This window comes from Pseudophryne corroboree, chromosome 7, assembly GCF_028390025.1.
Source record: "Pseudophryne corroboree isolate aPseCor3 chromosome 7, aPseCor3.hap2, whole genome shotgun sequence".
Taxonomy (NCBI): Eukaryota; Metazoa; Chordata; class Amphibia; order Anura; family Myobatrachidae; genus Pseudophryne; species Pseudophryne corroboree.
Window position 1 is genome coordinate 484,432,793 of NC_086450.1, and position 17,662 is coordinate 484,450,454.

A 17,662-nucleotide genomic window follows, 5' to 3' on the forward strand; every position below is an offset into this window, starting at 1 on the left:
TGTACCACCCCAGGCATTCCCGACTAGCTAGAGTACCAAGAGCAGCTACAATAAAAAATGGCTGCTTCATTGAAGACAGAAATACTGTAGAAGGTGAACATTTTCTAAAGGGCCATATTTTATGTTAGGTTTAAAGATTTGCATTGGGATTATCATTGTTCCAATTGTTGGAACTGTTGTAAAGTAAGTCCACAGGTGTGAGCAACAATATTTTTTTTAGACAGGCAAAAGAAAATGGGGGTGATTTTGAACCATAGAAGTGGTATGACCACATCCCATTGTGTGATCACATCCCGTTTTTTATTCTCCCAAGTTGACGTGAAAACGTTGGGATGTATGAGTAAGGTAGTGCTTCCAGTACCAGGCTGAGGGTCATTACTCAGGAACATCCCTCATCTCCTCCAAGGGGAATAAGCTGGGACACCAATACTACACTAGATGCTATTTAAGTGTTCCATTGACACACAGCTACAAGTTGATGTAAGGCACCCTCAACGCTCACGGGTATTGTTGGGTGTTTAATATTATGTTGGCCGTACACCTCTCCAAGGTGGATTAGTAATGTATAGTAAATCCATTTCAATTATTATTTCCATAGTAGCCACCCACCATTCACGCTGTACCTGTCAATCACTGGTGGTCCTGCCTCTCCCCAGAGCTCTCAAAGGTCAGAGTTACTTCTCTGCTATTAATGCAATCACTAGCACACTCTCGTAATGGGTAAAGTCCACTGGTTGGTAAGATGGCACAACAATGGCGGATATTAATGACAGCTGGTACACTACGAAAAGGTGTTTTACATCATAGCAATCAAGAATAAACCATTTGCATTCACTTTTAGAACTGTACTGTTTACAGCAGATGTGCTCATTGCACCAGTGTAGAACTACTGTAGATATGGCCATCTAATGGTTGATGAACAGTGCTTAGCATTACATTGCTGGCAGGAAACCAATGTCAGAGAACCATGGGTCAATCAGGGAAGGGCACAGAGCTGAGCTGTGCGGTGGGGAAAGAGGCTACAAGCCATGGTCAAAAGTCAAAGTTTTCTGCTTCAGTGTTTTTAGACCTTTTTGTCAGATGTTACTATGGTGTACTGAAGGAAAATTACAAGCACTTCTTAAGTGTCAAAGGGCTGGAAGCATCTTCGCTTGGAGAGTGATAAAATGGAGAAAGAAAAAGTAGCAGCCAATCAGCTCCTAACTGCCATGTCACAGGCTGTGTTTGAAAAATGGCAGTTAGGAGCTGATTAGCTGGTACTTTTTCTTTCTCCAATTTATCACTTTCCAAGCGATGAAACACTTTTATTGTCAATTACATGAAGTTTATGCAAAGAGTCAACATTTGCAGTGTTGACCCTTCTTTTTCAAGACCTCTGCAATTTGCCCTGACATGCTGTCAATCTGTTTATGGGCCACATACTGATTGATGGCCGCCCATTCTTGCATAATCAATGCTTGGAATTTGTCAGAATTTGTGGGGTTTTGTTTGTCCACCCGCCTCTTGAGGAGTGACTACAAGTTCTCAATGGGATTAAGGTCTGGGGTGTTTCCTGGCCATGGGCCCAAAATTTCAATGTTTTGTTGCCCAAGCCACTTAGTTATCACGTTTGCCTCATGGTAAGGTGCTCCATCATGCTGGAAAAGGCATTCATCACCAAACTGTTCTTCGATGGCTGGGAGAAGTTGCTCTTGGAGGATGTTTTGGTGCCATTCTTTATTCATGGCTGTGTTGTTAGTCAAAATTGTGAGTGAGCTCATTCCCTTGGCTGAGAAACAACCCCACACATGAATGGTCTCAGGATGTTTTACTGTTGGAATGATGGAGGATGGGTTCAGTATGAAATACCGACAGTCGGAATCCCAACCTGTCCAGGACAGAATGCTCTGCTCCTGGACTTCCTTCCCTCTTAATGTATGATTGCCGACACCTGTGCTGAAACACCTTTCTTCTCCATTAACCTGTTCAAAACAGGTGTCAGCAATCTTAAATTAAGAGAAAAGTCCATAAGCACTCCCCCTCACTTCCACTAACTGTTGGTGTCCCCCAAGGTTCTTTTCTTGGTCCTCTCTTTTTCTCTCTCTATACGTCCTCTTTAGGTGAACTCATTAGCTCTTTTAACTTCCAATATCACCTCTATGCTGATGATACTCAAATCCTCCCCTGACCTCTCCCCTGCTCTCCTCACTCGTGTATCCAACTGTCTCTCTGCTACCTCTTCCTAGATGTCCCACAACTTTCTTAAACTCAACATGTCTAAGACTGAGCTGATCATCTTTCCACCCTCCCACACAACCTCACCTCCCACAATCTCATTATCTATTGATGTCACGACTATCTCCTCTAACCCCCAAGTACGCTGTCTTGTAATCCTTGACTCCTCTCTATCCTTCAAACCACACATTCAGCTCTTCTAACAAACCTGTCATTTTCATCTCAAAAACATTTCCAGGATCAGACACTCTCACCCAGGATGCCACCAAGACCATTATCCACTCACTAGTCATCTCCAGACTGGACTACTGTAATCTCCTCCTGAGTGACTTCCCTGACAATTACCTCTCTCCACTCCAATATATCCTCAATGCTGCATCCCGGCTCATCTTCCTCACCAAATGCAATACATCCACATCCCCCCTCTTGCAGGACCTTCACTGGCTCCCCTTCGAGAATCCAATTCAAACTTTTCACACTCATACAAAGCCCTCACCCACTCTTCTCCCATTTACATTTCTGACCTTATTGTTCTCTTATCATCCTCTTTGCTCTGCTAATACACGCTGTCTCTCCTGCCTACTGATTACTTCCTCCCACTCCTACCTACAAGATTTTTCACGTGCTGCTTCCTTACTCTGGAATTCTCTCCCTCTCTCCCTCAGACTCTCCACCTCTCTACAGAACTTCAAACGGGCTCTTAAGACCCACTTCTTTACCAAACCCAGCCAAATCTCATTCTAACCCTCTGTCCCATGCTCGGTCTACCCCATCTGTGTCACCCCTGTCTGTCTACCACTCCCCTTTAGAATGTAAGCTCTCACAAGCAGGGCCCTCTTCCCTCATGTGCTTATCCTTTTCTTACTTTAATAGTCATCAACTGCCCCAAATCCTGTGGTTCTCAGCAACCTTAATACTTATCTCGGTGTCATCTCCCGATGTAGTTATGCTTAGTTACCCTGTACTTGTCCTATAATTGTCTTCAACGGGTGTACTATGATATCCCAGCTGTCGGGATCCCGGCGCCCAGCATACCGGCGCCGGGATACTGACAACCGGAATGCCGGCAGCGGGGAGAGCACAAAAGAGCCCCTTGCACACTATTTATTCTCCCTCCAGTGGTGGACACCAAAAGAGGGATAATATTGTCGGCATCCCAGCGGTCGTGATCCCGGCGCCCGGTATGCTGAGCGCCGGGAACCCAACAGCCAGGATATCGAATGCTTCCCGTCTTCAATCGTAAGTTGCTGTTTTCCTGTTTTGATTATTTGTTTATGTACTCTGTAATTGGGCGCTGCGGAACCCTTGTGGTGCCATATAAATAAAGGATAATAATAACAATAAATAAGCAGAGCATTGTGTCCTCCTGGAGAGGGTAATGTTGGGGCGTATGGTAATGTCTGCATTTTGTATCGCGGTTTGTAGCATTTTGTGCACTCACAGTGAAGCCGCAATTCTTCTGATCCAGCCACATCTGACACAGGTACGTGAAGGCATTGGGTATGCTTTACCGGTGACCGGGATCCTGGCTGCCAGAATGGGCGGCGAGCACAACGAGCCAGGGGGTGTTAGGTTTAGGCATCAGGCAGGGGTTTAGGGTTTGGTCATGGGGGGGGGGGAAGGTTAAGCTTACGCTGCGGGGAGGGTGGGTTAGGCTCCCTCGGGGGTGGTTAGGGTTAGGCTGCGGTGGTGGGAAGATTAGGTTTAGGCAGGGGCGGTTAGGATTAGGCACCTCCTCGGGAGGGTTAGGGTTAGGCACAAAAGGCGGAGGAGTTAGGGTTAGGCTGCGGAGAGGGTGGGTTAGGGTTAGGCTCCACTGGGGGAGGTTAGGGTTAGGCTGCGGGGGTAAGGACGGTTAGGTTTAGGCAGGGGCCGTTAGGATTAGACAACTCCGCGGGAGGGTTAGGGTTAGGCACTAAAGGCGGGGGCGTTAGCGTTAAGCTGCGGGGAGGGTGGGTTAGGGTTAGGCTGCGGGGAGGGTGGGTTAGGGTTAGGCTGCAGGGGAGGGAGTGTTAGGTTTAGGCAGCAGGGGCGGGGTAAAGGATTAGGCACATCCACAGGAGGGGTTAGGGTTAGGCACTAAAGGAGGAGGTTAGGGTTAGGCAGCGAGAAGGGTGGGTTAGTGGGGTGAGGAGAGGGGAGAACACCCCTTACCCACGTCAGGCTTCTTGTCGTCGGGATTCCGGCATTGGTATTACAAATGCCAGGATCCCCTGCGCTGGCATATCATACTGATCCCCATACCCTCCAACCGTACCTTTTTGGTTGGTACAGAACCGTTTTGTTATGGTCTGTACTGGTCAAAAAGGGCTTTGTACCGGGTTTTGGCGTCTCCGAATCCTATTTATTCCTATGGGAGCATTGCAGGCCACACACCCTTTCGCAGTGGCCATGCTCCTGTTCCGAATATGTACAGGTTTTCCTCACGGCAGTATTGGAGGGTATGGAAGGGGACTGAGATGCGGATGCAGATTTGCTGTGAGGCCAACTCTGGACAGGTTGCAAAATGCTGCTCTGAATAAGGCATGTCACCCTTGGGTCAGTCTAATGTTTGGTGTATCTGATTAAGAAGTAGAGTAGGTTTACCATACTCAGAGGCGTAAGTAGCATGGGGCGAGCAGGGCACGTGCCCTGGGCGCCGTGGCAGCCCCAGCAGAGGGGGGCGCGACCGGCACTTGCACGGCCTGCTCGCCCCATGCGCCAGGATTTCCGCCAGCGCTACCCGCCGGCGCTCTCCCTGTCTCCCCAGCCCCGGCTGCTGTGCTTGTCACACTGTACAGGCAGCAGCAATTAGGAGCCTCCCCCTACTCCCCCCCCAAGCTGTATCTTTATCTCGCGGCGGCCTCAGAGGTGGCAGGTGAGCAGGCAGGCAGCAGCAGTTTACTGTCGGGAGGGGTGCGGTACAGTGTCAGTGCGTGTGTGTTAATTGTGTGTGTGTGTGGGACAGTGTGAGTGTATGTGAATTTTTGCAGTCCAGTGTGTGTGGGGGAGGGGAAAGTATGAGAATGTGTGTGTAGTCTGAGTGGGTGTGTGTGGGGTTTGGGGGGTGGCCAGTCTGTGTGTGCACTCACACTGTCCCACACACACACCAGAGGTGTAACTAAGGGGGGTCGAGCAGAGGGGGGAGCCGCAGGCGGCCAGGGCATCATGCCCACTCGCCCCCGCTATTGCTCTACACTGAATTTTATATCGCTGTGCACCGCCGCGGGCCATTACGAACAGGAGGAGGCGGTCCGGCTGGAGGAGCAGGAGTGAGACCACTACCCTTCACTCCCCTCCTCCTCTCTGACAGACACGCACCAACCGGTCAGTAATGCATTTGCTGACCGGGAGGACGTTCCACATGCTGCAGCTTCCAGGCAACCCCCCCCCCTCACCACCTCGTATCAACCATTGCAGCACTGCATGATGTCACGTCGCCCTCCGCCCTCATCCGCTGAGGTGGAGCCGTGGACTTGCCTGAATGATGGCCCCTCCCACTAGCGAACGCCCGCCAGCCTGCTTGAATATCCGCAGCCCGCGTGTCTGACTGTGGTGGAAAGTGCCTGAGGCCCTGAGCAGAAGAGTGCCGCCCTCTCCCCTTCCCATGCTGTCTGACTACCTGCCAGAGCTATTCTGTTGAACTACAAGTTTCAGTGATGGTGTGCTGAGAGAAGACACAGTGGGGTAGATGATGGTGTGCTGAGTGACGACGCAGGGGTAGGTGATGGTCTGCTGAGTGACGACGCAGGGGAGGTGATGGTCTGCTGAGTGACGACGCAGGGGGAGGTGATGGTCTGCTGAGTGACGACGCAGGGGGAGGTGATGGTCTGCTGAGTGACGACGCAGGGGGAGGTGATGGTGTGCTGAGTGATGACGCAGGGGGAGGTGATGGTGTGCTGAGTGACAACGCAGGGGGAGGTGATGGTGTGCTGAGTGACGACGCAGGGGGAGGTGATGGTGTTCTGAGTGATGACACAGGGGGAGGTGATGATGTGCTGAGTGACGACGCAGGGGAGGTGATGGTGTGCTGAGTGACGACGCAGAGGTAGGTGATGGTGTGCTGAGTGACGACGCAGGGGAGGTGAAGGTGTGCTGAGTGATGACGCAGGGGGAGGTGATGGTGTGCTGAGTGACGACGCAGGGGGAGGTGATGGTGTGCTGAGTGACGACGCAGGGGGAGGTGATGGTGTGCTGAGTGATGACACAGGGGGAGGTGATGGTGTGCTGAGTGACGACGCAGGGGAGGTGATGGTGTGCTGAGTGACGACGCAGAGGTAGGTGATGGTGTGCTGAGTGACGACGCAGGGGAGGTGAAGGTGTGCTGAGTGATGACGCAGGGGGAGGTGATGGTGTGCTGAGTGACGACACAGGGGGAGGTGATGATGTGCTGAGTGACGACGCAGGGGTAGGTGATGGTGTGCTGAGTGACGACACAGGGGGAGGTGATGATGTGCTGAGTGATGACACAGGGGGAGGTGATGATGTGCTGAGTGACGACGCAGGGGGGAGGTGATGGTGTGCTGAGTGACGACGCAGGGGGAGGTGATGATGTGCTGAGTGACGACGCAGGGGGAGGTGAAGGTGTGCCGAGTGACGACACAGGGGGAGGTGATGGTGTGCTGAGTGACGATGCAGGGGGAGGTGATGGTGTGCTGAGCAATGACGCAGAGGTAGGTGATGGTGTGCTGAGTGACGACACAGGGGAGGTGATGGTGTGCTGAGTGATGCGCAGGGGGAGGAGATGGTGTGCTGAGTGACGATGCAGGGGGAGGTGATGGTGTGCTGAGTGATAATGCAGGGGGAGGTGATGGTGTGCTGAGTGTTGACGCAGAGGGAGGTGATGGTGTGCTGAGTGACGACGCAGGGGGAGGTGATGGTGTGCTGAGTGATGACGCAGGGGGAGGTGAAGGTGTGCTGAGTGACGACACAGGGAGAGGTGATGGTGTGAGAGACAACCAGAGGCGTAACTAACTAACTAACTTATTTTCTAATTAGCAGACAGCAGCAGCACGTAGGAAGGAGGCCCTGGAGGACTCACGCCTGCACCTGTCACCGGAGCGACCAGAGCCGTCCGCGCTCAGTGGAGAAGATGCCGCAGAAGAGGAGTCCAGCCAGCCGCAGGACCGGGGAAGGACATCCAACCTTTGGTGGACCGGGACACTGTAGCAAGGGAGGAGGCTGACCAGCGATGGGAGCACCGGTAGAAGACCCTGGCTGGCTTAAAGAAGACGACAAGGAACAGCGGGGAGGACGGCGCAGATCGAGATCCTGCAGCAGGAGAGATTACCCTTCGGAGAGCAGCAGACCACACTGAAAACGGTGCATCCCCGGTGCGGTGCTCTGCCTCCCGGGTGGCGCCAAAGACGTGGAGTGTCGGAGCTTGGGGTAAAGCGCCGCAGCTTGGGGGGAGAAATCGCTGCAACCCTTCCGCTGCTAAACTCTGCAATTAGTCGATTAAGGGGGTAGGCTCCCCTCACCACAGTGCCCCACAGGCCTTGTTAATTAAGGGGGTAGGATCCCCTTACTCTATAATGTGAATTTTGGCTCCTACTGTATGTTATAATGTGAAAGGGGCACCAGTACTAGATAGTATAATGGGTCCTACTACACTGAAGGACACGCCACCTTCTGAGTGGTCACGCCCCCTTCAAAAATTACACTTCAACCACTGCACCTACATCTATACATACACACCCTGACATCTTTATACACAGTGACACCTATTTGTGCAGGAGATGATGATGGTAAGGTGCATGTGGAATTGAAAAGAATGTTCCCAGCATGACCTGAAACAGCTGGCGTGTCATGTTGGCACATCGCCATCAGCGTGAGCACATACTTTCCTTTTGTATTTTTTTTTTTTTTTTTGGGGGGGCGCCGTTTTTGATCTTGCCCTGTTCTCCAAAACCCCTAGTTACGCCTCTGACCATACTATCCCTTCACACTGGGACGCTCATGGATTACACAGGCACACCTCCCAACATGACCCTCTCCAGGAGGGACTCAATGCTCAGCTTCTGGACTTCCCCATTAATGTATGATTGCCGGCACCTGTTCTGAACAGGTTAATGGATAAGAAAGGTGTTACACCACAGGTGATGTCAATCATACAATAAGAGGGAAGACCAGGAGCAGAGCATTCTGTCCCTCCTGGTGCATACACATACTCAGAGCATACTTGCCTACCTGACCCTCTCCATGAGGGAGAAAATGCTCTGTTCCTGGACTTTCCTGGTAATGTATGATTGCCATCACCTGTGGTGAGCTGGGTAATTGATAAGAAAGGTGTTTCACCACAGGTGATGGCAATCATACATTACCAGGAATGTCCAGGAACAGAGCATGTTCTCCCTCATGGAGAGGGTCAGGTACGCAAGTATGATTCAGCGGTGCAAGTATGCAGGTACGCTCGGGTACAGAGTACCCTTAAGAATTTGGCAGCGGGTATGCAGCACCACCTGCCACACACTTTGCCATTACCGCAATTATAATGTGTCACAAAGCAACAAGACCATGGTGCTTGGCAGCATGATGGCTCCTCGCACTATGTCAGGGTTACTGGGAGTGCGACGGTGGCTGTATTTTCCTGTTATAATGGAGGCAATACTATATATTGTTATTAAATTGGGGTCTTTACTATATACTAGGTGCTTCATCGCGCCCTACGGGCGCTCTTCACACCGTCGGAAGGGGCTACGCCCCCTTAACCCCTGCACGCCTTTCTGGGGATCAATATATGGAGTATTACCTGCATTCCTAATTTTGTTAGTGTTTGAATATTGCACAATGATAGGGCGTCCGATGGTGAAGGGGGCGTAGTCCCTTGCAACAGGAATGGGTTTGGGGAGTGGAGACCGCGGATGGGGGAGGGGGTATGAAGGCGCTGTGGGTGGGGTAGGAGCAGGGGTGTCGCAGGTGGGGGATGGCAGCTGCACGGCTGTTGCGGATGGAGGAGGGGTTCCGAAGGCGCTGGGGAAGGGGTGGGTGCGGGTGTGCAGTGGATGGGGGAGGTGTCCAGGGGGCGCGGTGGGTGGGGGAGGGGTGGATGCGGGGGTAACATGGGTGGGGGAGTGGCGGGTGCGGTGCTGTTGCGAATGGTGTAGGCGATGCGGATTGGGAAGGGCCTGCTGCGTGGGTGGGGTAGGGGATCCAAAGGTGCAGCGGGCGGGGGAGAGCCAGATGCGGGGTGTGGCGGATGGGGGAGGGGCTGCTGCAGATGGGGGAGGGGTTTGGAAGACACTGCGGGTGGGGTAGGGGATCCGAAGGCGCAGTGGGTGGGGGTGCCACGGGTGGTGGAGGGGCAGGTGCGGGGGTTTGCGGGTAATGGGGAGGGGTCCAGGGGCGCTGCAGGTGGTGGAGGGGCAGATATCAGTGCACATAGTCTCTGTGGTAGTTAGTGAGGGTTGGTGATGGTGTGAGAGGGGTGAAGGCCAGTACACAGACAGGCAGTTAGAGAGCAGGATGAGGGTGACAGGGCATAGTGACGGGGAGTACTTAGCAGATATAGGGGTGGGCTACAGGTGTGATGTCACAGTGTGTGTACCTTTGCTCTCATGTGTGAGGTATGTGAGGTATATGTGAGGTATATGTGAGGTATGTGTGAGGTATGTGTGAGGTATGTTTGAGGTAAGGATGTGCGGGTCGTGGTGGCCACTTACCTCCAGGCTGCTGCTGTGAGATGGTGACTGCAGAGGGAGGGAGCTCAGACCCAGCAGCAATGGGTCGTGGTCAGCATTCCTTCCTGGCCCCGTTCCGCCGCACACTGTCCGCCCCGTCTGACGGGCGTCATTCCTCCATCCTGCATGGCAGCGTCAGCTGCTGTGATCGCGGAGCATAGGTAAGCGTCCGGAGCCCTGTGGGCGGGCAGGCATGGTGTTTCCCAGGAGAGGTGCGGCGCGCGTCCTTAGGCTGCAGACGGAGGGAGCTCCGGCCCAGCAGCAATGTTGATTAGTGCGTGTCCCGTCCTGGCGCTGTCCCGCTGCACATGCTCCGCACCGCTTGCCGCTGAGCATGGCAGCCCTTGTCTGTATGCTGCAGATGCTGATCTAGCGGTGCCTGAGCTAGCGCCCTCTCCCTGGGGTGTGGGTGTCAGGCGGCAGGTATGGTGTGTAGGTGGGAGAGGAGCTGCGGGCGGCGACTCGCTGCCTGCAAGTACCCTCCATATCAGCGCTGTTCCCCTCCCTGCAGATAGTGTCAGTGGCCGTGGTGTACTTTTGCTACTGGTGGCCAGGGCCGGTGCTAGGGTGTTCGGCGCCCCCCTGCAAACTATGAATTTTGCGCCCTCCCATATTCCTTTGTTGTGCATCGGGAAAAGTGGTGTGGTCTCACAACTAAGGGGCATGGCCACACAATAGTACCCCCATTTAAAATTACGCCACAATGTAGCACAATCTTATTCATCTTATACGTAATGCCCCACCCGTAGTAGTAGCGTCCTTATACGTAATGCCCCACCCGTAGTAGTAGCGTCCATATACGTAATGCCCCCCCCCAATAGTAGTAGTGTCCTTATACATAATGCCCCCCCAGTAGTAGTAGCAGTTATATGTAATGCTCCCCAACAGTAATAGTAGCATCCTTATACATAATGCCCCCCCAGTAGTAGTAGCATCCTTATACATAATGCCCCCCCAGTAGTATTAGCATCCTTATACATAATGCCCCCCCCAGTAGTAGTAGTAGTAGCATCCTTATACATAATGCCCCCCCCAGTAGTAGTAGCATCCTTATACATAATGCCCCCCCAATAGTAGTAGTGTCCTTATACATAATGCCCCCCAACAGTAATAGTAGCATCCTTATACGTAATGCCCCACCCGTAGTAGTAGCATCCTTATACATAATGTGCCCCCAGTAGTAGTACCGTCCTTATACATAATGCCCCCCCCCAGTAGTAGTAGCATCCTTACATGTAATGCCCTCCCAGTAGTAGTAGCACCGTCCTTATACATAATGCCCCCCAGAAGTAATAGAGTCCTTATACATAATGCCCCCCCAGTAGTAGCGTCCTTATATGTAATGCCCCCCAGTATTAGTAGCCTCCTTATACGTAATGTCCCCCTATAGTAGTAGCGTCCTTATACGTAATGCCCCCCCATAGTAGTAGCGTCATTATACGTAATGCCCCCCCTATAGTAGTAGCGTCCTTATACGTAATGTCCCCCTATAGTAGTAGCGTCCTTATACGTAATGCCCCCCCATAGTAGTAGCCTCCTTATACGTAATGTCCCCCTATAGTAGTAGCGTCCTTATACGTAATGCCCCCCCATAGTAGTAGCGTCCTTATACGTAATGCCCCCCCTATTGTAGTAGCGTCCTTATACGTAATGCCCCCCCATAGTAGTAGCGTCCTTATACGTAATGCCCCCCTATAGTAGTAGCGTCCTTATACGTAATGCCCCCCCTATAGTAGTAGCGTCCTTATACGTAATGCCCCCCCCTATATTAGTAGCGTCCTTGCATGTAATGGCCCCCCCAGCAGTGGCGTCCATAAAGTGCGCACACACAGACATACCTCACACACACGCAATTCACACATATATACAAACACACACACACCACCATATATACACACACACCCCCACTATACACACACACACACACACACATTTCTCTCTCACCCTCCACTTACCAAGTCTGGCTGGCCGTCACTGCAATGCTGATTCCACCACTGTTCAGCTGTCTGGTCCTGTGTAGCTCCGCCCCTCTATTCCGTGTAGCTCCGCCCCCTCGTGACGCCGTAGCTCCGCCCCCTTTCCGGGCCCGCTCTGCACAGCACACAGCCCGCTGTCACAGGTGAATTGGGGGGGGAGGACAGGCACAGCAGCCGGCAGCTAGTGGCCATCCTCACCTCCTATACTGTAAGGTAGGGTCTTGCACCTGACTGCTGCTGGCGCTGGGTATGGAGTAGCTCCCTTCAGCAGATGCAGTTGACTCCGCCCAGCTCTGTGACTCCGCCCAGCGTTACGAGCACAGAGTCACAGATTAAGGCAAATATATAGGAGATTTCTATTATACTGGAGGCATTACTATATATTTCTATTATACTGGAGGCATTACTATATATCATACTTGCCTACCTGACCCTCTCCATGAGGGAGAAAATGCTCTGTTCCTGGACTTTCCTGGTAATGTATGATTGCCCTCACCTGTGGTGAGACACCTTTCTTATCAATTAACTAGCTCACCACAGGTGATGGCAATCATACATTACCAGGAAAGTCCAGGAACAGAGTATTTTCTCCCTCATGGAGCGGGTCAGGTAGGCAAGTTTGCTATATATTTCTATTATACTGGAGGCATTACTATATATTTCTATTATACTGGAGGCATTACTAGATATTTTTAGCCAGATTACCAAAAATAAAGGGGGGCTGTTGTGTGGCCTCGCTGCTAGTGTTACTCCCACTAGCAGCATGTGGCCACACCACCTCATAACACATGACCACGCTCATTTTTCGGCACTCAGTACCACTAAGAAAATATTTCTACTTATCCCACTGCACATACTGTACCTCCCAACATGACCCTCTCCAGAAAGGACAGAATGTTCTGCTCCTGCACTTCCCTCATACTGTATGATTGCCATCACCTGTGCTGTAACACCTTTCCTATCCATTAACCTGTTCAATACAGGTGCCAGCAATCATACATTAAGGGAAAAGTCCAGAAGCAGAGCATTGTGTTATGCATACCCTCCAGCTGGACCTTTCTGGCATGTACAGTACCTTTTTTTATGTTCTGTACCGATTTTTGGCTCTCCAAACTTCCATTGAAAGTATAGGAAAAGGTCATCCATGGCCACGCCTCCTTTTCTAATTTGTACTGCTTTTTATGTGTAAAATATTGGAGGGTATGGTCATGTTGGGAGGTATGCACAGGTTCTGTGGCTGATTACAACCAGGTGACATGCAGGCTTGCAGTCAGCAGCCACGGAACCTGTGTAACTCATGAGGGTCCGGTATAAAGGGATAGTATGGTAAGCCTACTTTGAAGCAGTAATACAATGAGCGGATTCGGTTTTACTCGGTTCTCAAAACCGAATCTTTTTGGCTATCCAAAACACGTGACATCCGTGAGCCAATTAGATGCCGTTTTGAGAACCGAGTAAAACCGAACCCGCTCATCTCACTGATTACTGACACATATATGCTGCAGCACAGCCAGGAAACGAGGGGGTTAATGATCGCTGGAATGTTGAGGACTTTGTATCCTGTACAAGTTACTTTCATTTTCACTTACTTCCTCCCCTCCTCCCTTCTGAATCTCCCTTGTGTCAGTCCCTGTCAGTAATGGGATAGATGCTGGGACACCCGCAGGCCCTATTACCTGGTGATCCTGGCTCTTTATAATTTTGGGGTGTGCACAGCTCGTTGTCTTAGAGGGTGATTCCCAAGTCTGATCTGTCTGATTCCTGAGGTCTCTGCTGTGGGTGTGATACCTCCCACTGACAGCCGCCCCCTAGTAATATCTGCACACACATAACCCTGCCCATAGCCAACACACACACGCTACCGGGGACCAGGCAATAAGACTGAGCGCTCACAGAGCAGAGTCCACTGTTCTCTGTAAGATTGTCTGACCTGTATTCTTACAGCCCCCATAGGTGACACAGGGACATCACAGCAAATACATCACGGTGTAACAAAACTATAACCGTAATGCCAGCGCCGGCGGCTGTGTGCATCCGAACAGAGCAACACTTGAATTGCTCCGTCGGGCGCCATCTAGTGGCCGCCGGCGTGCAAAACACTTGAATTCCTTCTGTAGAGGTGAGGAGCAGCGTTTGCTTATTTATTATATAGGATGTGCACGAGGCTAATAGTATGGAGTACAAGTACTGAGTGTGACTAATATATAAAGCACATACACCAGTGAGCAGTGGTGAGTGAGAGTAAGCCCTGTCTCACTACGCAGCAAGGAAATGGTTAATGGTGCCTCTGCTGTAACCAGGACTGTCTGTATTACATGTGTCCTGAGTGTGAGGGGATACCGGGACTGTCTGTATTACATGTATCCTGAGTGTGAGGGGACACCGGGACTGTCTGTATTACATGTGTCCTGAGATTGAGGAGACACCGGGACTGTCTGTATTACATGTGTCCTGAGATTGAGGAGACTCCGGGACTGTCTGTATTACATGTGTCCTGAGATTGAGGGGACACCGGGACTGTCTGTATTACATGTCTCCTGAGTGTGAGGAGACACCGGGACTGTCTGTATTACATGTCTCCTGAGTGTGAGGAGACACCGGGACTGTCTGTATTACATGTCTCCTGAGAGTGAGGGGACACCGGGACTGTTTATATTACACGTGTCCTGAGAGTGAGGAGACATCGGGACTGTCTGTATTACATGTCTCCTGAGTGTGAGGAGACACCGGGACTGTCTGTATTACATGTCTCCTGAGTGTGAGGAGACACCGGGACTGTCTGTATTACATGTCTCCTGAGAGTGAGGGGACACCGGGACTGTTTGTATTACACGTGTCCTGAGAGTGAGGAGACACCGGGACTGTCTGTATTACATTTCTCCGGAGCGTGTGGGGACACCGGGACTGTCTGTATTACATGTGTCCTGAGAGTGAGGAGACACTGGGACTGTCTGTATTACATGTCTCCTGAGCGTGTGGGGACACCAGGACTGTCTGTATTACATGTGTCCTGAGAGTGAGGGGACACCGGGACTGTCTGTATTACACGTATCCTGAGAGTGAGGGGACACAGTAACCGTCTGTATTACATGTGCCCTGAGAGTGAGGGGACACTGGGACTGTCTGTATTACATGCGTCCTGAGAGCGAGGGGACACCGGGACTGTGTGTATTACATGTTTCCTGAGCGTGTGGGGACACCAGGACTGTCTGTATAGCATGTCTCCTGAGAGTGAGGGGACGCGGGACTGTCTGTATCACAGGTGTCCTGGGAGTGAGGGAACACCGGGACTGAATGCATTGCATGTCTCCTGAGCGTGAGGGGACACCGGGACTGTCTGTATTACATGTGCACTGAGAGCGAGGGGACACCAGGACTGTCTGTATTGCATGTCTCCTGAGCGTGTGGGGACACCAGGACTGTCTGTATTACATGTGTCCTGAGAGTGAGGAGACACCGGGACTGTCTGTATTACATGTGCCCTGAGAGTGAGGAGACACCGGGACTGTCTCTATTACATGTGTCCTGAGAGTGAGGAGACATCGGGACTGTCTGTATTACATGTGTCCTGAGAGTGAGGAGACATCGGGACTGTCTGTATTACATGTGTCCTGAGAGTGAGGAGACATCGGGACTGTCTGTATTACATGTCTCCTGAGCCTGTGGGGACACCGGGACTGTCTGTATTACACGTGACCTGAGAGTGAGGAGACACCGGGACTGTCTCTATTACATGTGTCCTGAGAGTGAGGAGACATCGGGACTGTCTCTATTACATGTGTCCTGAGAGTGAGGAGACATCGGGACTGTCTGTATTACATGTGTCCTGAGAGTGAGGAGACACCGGGACTGTCTGTATTACATGTGTCCTGAGAGTGAGGAGACACCGGGACTGTGTGTATTACATGTGCCCTGAGAGTGAGAGGACACCGGGACTGTCTCTATTACATGTGTCCTCAGAGTGAGGAGACACCGGGACTGTCTGTATTACACATGTCCTGAGAGTGAGAGGACACCGGGACTGTCTGTATTACATGTGTCCTCAGAGTGAGGAGACACCGGGACTGTCTGTATTACATGTGTCCTGAGAGTGAGGGGACACCGGGACTGTCTGTATTACACGTATCCTGAGAGTGAGGGGACACCGGGACTGTCTGTATTACATGTCTCCTGAGTGTGAGGAGACACCGGGACTGTCTGTATTACATGTCTCCTGAGTGTGAGGAGACACCGGGACTGTCTGTATTACATGTCTCCTGAGAGTGAGGGGACACCGGGACTGTTTGTATTACACGTGTCCTGAGAGTGAGGAGACACCGGGACTGTCTGTATTACATGTGTCCTCAGAGTGAGGAGACACCGGGACTGTCTGTATTACATGTGTCCTGAGAGTGAGGGGACACCGGGACTGTCTGTATTACATGTCTCCTGAGAGTGAGGGGACACAGGAACCGTCTGTATTACATGTGCCCTGAGAGTGAGGGGACACCGGGACTGTCTGTATGACATGTGTCCTGAGAGCGAGGGGACACCGGCACTGTGTGTATTACATGTCTCCTGAGCGTGTGGGGACACCAGGACTGTCTGTATAGCATGTCTCCTGAGAGTGAGGGGACGCGGGACTGTCTGTATCACAGGTGTCCTGGGAGTGAGGGTGTAATATCTCTATAAAAGGGTTCGTACCTGAAACTCTGTCGGTCTCGTAATCGGCCGTATCCACTCTTCAACGATGTCTTGGCCAGCGTCTATTCTTCTCCTCACCTGTAAGGCTGGGGCAGAAGGACCAGGAGAACCCCGGAAGGGCAACCCAAACCCAATGTGCTCAAGGACCACGACACATGGAGACGGTGACAACCATTTATTGCACTGACGATATCAGTCACCGCTGTAACTCAATTTTCATTAAACACAGTTGCATAGGTTGAACATTATTACAATATCCTGAGTCTTTCCCTGTCTTATAACAGCATTCACAGTTTTAACACCTCGAAGGTGTAACTTTGACCAAATCAAACAATCAAATACTTCACCCGTACTACCAATCATTTGGAGAATAATGTCCTATTAGGGTAAAGTATGTCCTGGCAGTAACGCGGGAGCCCTCCCTAAACTGTCCACGAGGGGGGCGTTTGCAGCCAATGTCTCTCTAATAGACTGCTTATCAGTGGCGGAACAAGCAAGCGGTGGGCCCAGGTGCGACAAAATGCTTTGGGCCCCCCCCCCCCCCATCCAAGTCCACCCCAGGGGCAGTCCGCGCCGTAGGCGCGCGCAAAAATACATAGTGGCGTGGATTCGTGGGGAAGGGGTGTGGCCACAAAATAATACCAACACAGTAGTCTCCATTATTCAAATTACGCCGCACAGTAGCACCACTGCACCAGGTAGAGACCCTTTTACACCTTACAGCAAACAGATTCCTCTTTTTACACATTGCAGCAGACAGCGTGCCCTTTTTACACATAACGGCAGACCGCGTGCCCTTGTTACACATTACGGCAGACAGCGTGCCCTTTTTACACATTACAGCAGACAGCGTGCCCTTGTTACACATAGCGGCAGACAGCGTGCCCTTTTTACACATTACGGCAGACAGCGTGCCCTTGTTACACATTACGGCAGACAGCGTGCCCTTGTTACACATTACGGCAGACCGCGTGCCCTTGTTACACATTACGGCAGACAGCGTGCCCTTGTTACACATTACGGCAGACAGCGTCCCCATTTTTACACATTACGGCAGGCAGATTCCCCATTTTTACACATAGCAGCAGGCAGATTCCCCATTTTTACACATAGCGTCAGGCAGTCCCCCTG